We start from the raw sequence: 3,876 nt of genomic DNA, 5'->3' as shown, positions 1-3,876 counted from the left end.
CAGAGACACGGCATATAAACAAAGATTCTCACTTCAAAACCCCATGCATTTAGCTGTCTGGTTTCTAGCTTCCTTGGCCCCTAGAATACTATGAAACCATTCTCATACACACATTCTATGGACCATAGTGCAAAATCTCAAAGGATCTTGTGTTCCACAGAAATCTGCAAGATAAAGATACAGCGGATCTTGTCTTTTTCACTCTGCTTATCCACAGTCCATCCCAACAAGTGAGTCCTGGTGAATTTCTCTTTCCTTAACCAGTTTTTCTCTTAAAAATCCGGTCTTAGCATCACAATTCCCTATACACTGTCCATCTTCAATATGCTAAACCGATGTCAGAAAAACTGGTGGACACATGAGATATCCTGGTTAGGATCTGAACCTAAGTTCTGTGGCCATGAGTACATCCACGGGTTAAAAACACCAACTGAACAATATATTAGCACCCCTGAACTCATCTCTCCTATAATTATCATTCCACTTCATTCCTATGGATTAAAGGAAAATGAATCTATCAATTAAGCTGTTTTCCTTCCAGACCAGTGCTTTTCATTGCAAGATAGAAGGTCATTAATCTGTTGAGAAGGGACCCAAGTCACGTGTCCTTTCAACAACCCCCTGCAGGGCTTCCCAGGTTCACTCTGAGCACTGGCTCATCAGCCTGGAGTGTCTACAGATCCATGGTCATTGATGTCGGTCCAGGAGGTGCCACTGTGCAGAGGAATGCCCTTCCATTATTTCATTTTAATTAAACATCATTTGTAATTCTCTTCCTAAGCCAGAGTAGCCCCAGGGCCTCCAAACTGACAGCTGTTAGAAGCTGCCTCCCACCCTCAGGCTTCTGCCGCACATCACTTGGAATCAGGGTAGAGACCCACTGGCCTTTGGTTCACCCTCCAGCAGGAAACTGCTTCCTGCACTCCTCCATGGGACAAAAGCCAGCCACACCATCAGAAACCATAAAGAGGCCAAAGGCAAGCAGCCATCCACTTGGATGCAATTCTCCTCAGGGTCTCTGCTTTTCCGTGCTGCTTCCTTTCTCTGCCCCATTATACTCCAATTTTAACTTGGTTTCTAAAGTGTGTGTGTGTGTGTGTGTGTGTGTGTGTGTGTGTGTGTGCGTGTGTGTGTGTATGTGTGTGTGTATGTGTGTGTGTCCCTATACCTCAGTGGCTTGCATGTTTTCTTAATCTTTACCTTTCCCTCAGGCTCTGGCATAGGAAAGGTGTGTGAAAACAGGTCTCCATAGTCTCAGCTTGTCAGACACTTGTATGTATCCACCAAAAATTTGTAAAAAAGCTATTCAGTACCAAAGTGTGCAAGATGTTAAAGACAGACATGAATAAAATACCTATGTATTTAAAAAAAGTCAAATGTTGTAAAGGAATCAGTTATGAAAATCAATCATTGTAATGTATGCAGGGAGTGTCATTAAAACTCCAAAATTACACAGCGGAAGGTAAGACAGACTTGGTCAGAATGAGGAGCACACAGGTGTAAAGAAAGGGGACTATTGTACTAGATCCTAAGGACTAGGATAGGGTAGGGAGAGATCCAGAAAGAAACATCAGTATAATCTAATGTGAAGGAATGTGGATGACTAGATAGATTCAGGAGACTGTAGCAAGTTCTTCACCCTCTGAATGTTGGGTAAGTGCAGAATATGAAACATGAAGGTAGACAGGCAATGGGGACCAGCTTTTAGAGGGTTTTGTGTGAACTCCTGGTGACTTTCTCTGGCAGTGTAAGTAGCTTACAATTTTTAAGCCGCACAATACATTGAAAGTACATTATCCCATCTCAGTAAAGGAGTTATTAGATCGAACCATAAGAAACTCACCAGGGTTCCATCCCTTTGACTCACAGACATGGAAATCCCATAGTCAAGCTAGCACAGTTCTTATGGCCATGTAAGAGGCAGGAGAACTACAGTACCTTCATGTTTACCCAGTGACACGTAGCTGCTATGTAAAAGGTAGTTTCAAACCCCCATGCTTTCAGAGGAGGGGCTATATTTTACATACAGAACAAGAAGACCTCAAGGGAGTGAAAGTGAGCACGTTGGTTACCTAGAGCAGAGCACCATGGGAGGAGGGAAAACCCAAGTACACATTTCTTGAAGCAAAAAGATAGTCTAGGAACCCAACAGAGATGTCATGGCTGGAGCAGAGAGAAGGGGTCAGATAATGGTAGGAGATGAAATTTGAACTGTGACGGGAAGTGAGAAAGGTTCAGCTTTTTATTTCAGTAAAGACATGAGAGTGGACTCAGATGATTATTCAACTCCTATGTAAGAACTAATTTGAAAATGATATAAAAAGCTAAACAGGAGAACTGAAGGTATAAACGTACAAAGGAAAACTTTATGTAATTACTCAGATGGTGATTGATTGGATATGAACCCCAAAGTTTAGGCAAAAAATTAAAAATAAAAATGAACAAATGGGAGACCAGGTCAATCTAAATCACAGCACAGAAAACAACTGACCAAGTGAGAAATCCATAGACTGTAAGAAATGATTTGCAAAATTATACATAGATAAGGGACTGTTGCTTAAAATATATAAAAAACTCAAATTACTCAATGATAATAAAATAACTACAATTTAAGAAATTCGGTAAAGGATTTGGGCATCTCAATAGAGAACAGTCAATTGACTGGCAGGTATACTTAAAAACTGGGAGATGGGGGCACCCTACACAGAGCTGGGGCTGGTGCAAATTGGTGTAACCCACTGTCCCTAGGAATGGAAGTGTGTTTGAGGGATGCTGGCAATAAAGAGTACCCTCTGTCCACATGCGCAAGCTCATTAGTTAACAAGGAAAGTAGCTGTTCCACACTCATCCCCCATCCCTAGTAGATTCTGAGACCAAAGCAAAAGAGCCTAGAGCGGGTCATGTGACTAACAGTGCAATCCCACTTCTAAGACTTGTCCCTCCCCGACCCCAGCTTCCATCCAGCTTTCTTTCCAGTTCTGCAAGTGCCATTCTCCAGGTTACTTTTGTAGCTATTGTTGTTGTTAAGAATTTCATACAGTATATGTCATTCATATTTTATTCCTTTCCCCAACTCTTCTTAAATCCTCCCCTTCCCCCATGCATATGCTTATATGCATCAGCCCCACCATGTCTAGGAAACACTTTGGGGGGAGGGGTGTCATCCACAACCTCTGGCTCTTACAATCTCTCTACTTCTGCAGGGACCCCTGAGCTTTTGAGAGAGGGTGTAAAAAATAAAATAAAATAAAATACATCTATTTAGAGCTGAGCACTCCCATGTCTCTCATTCTCAGACACTGGTCAGATGTGCCTCTCTGTGTTACTTACCTTCTCCAACAAGAAGCAACAAGGGTTGAGCAAGGCCCTGATCTAGGAGTATAGCAATATGACATTGGCAGTCACACTATTATGCTCCTTTAGCCAAATAATAGCGGTAGGTTTCTTCTAGGGCCCATGACCTATCTAGTCACATTTTGCATCACCAGTCAGGTTCTCAGTCATTCATCCCCTTGTACAACACTCTGCTCTCAGCAGCATTTCCTCTTCTGACCCTGTTGTAAAAAGAAATTTGACAATCCATTGCACCCAAAGTCAAACATCTGTATGTCTGCTTGTGAACACAGATATGTGTAATATAAGCATGAATGTGTTCCATATGTTTCCTGGGAGAACACGGCTCTACCAGAACAAGAGGGCATCCAACATTAATCACACACATGGATTTTGCTTAACAGTCTGCCCATGGCTTTGATTTCTGAGAAAAATTAACATTTCAGTCTATGTAAATAATCTTTGCCTTTGAAAGAAACAGAAGGGAAATTATTTTTCCCCCTGCAACAGAATTGGTCTCCTTCTGGTTAGTAAGCACCAGTT

This window comes from Mus caroli, chromosome 1, assembly GCF_900094665.2.
Source record: "Mus caroli chromosome 1, CAROLI_EIJ_v1.1, whole genome shotgun sequence".
NCBI lineage: Eukaryota > Metazoa > Chordata > Mammalia > Rodentia > Muridae > Mus > Mus caroli.
Note: the sequence above shows the minus strand (reverse complement) of the source record.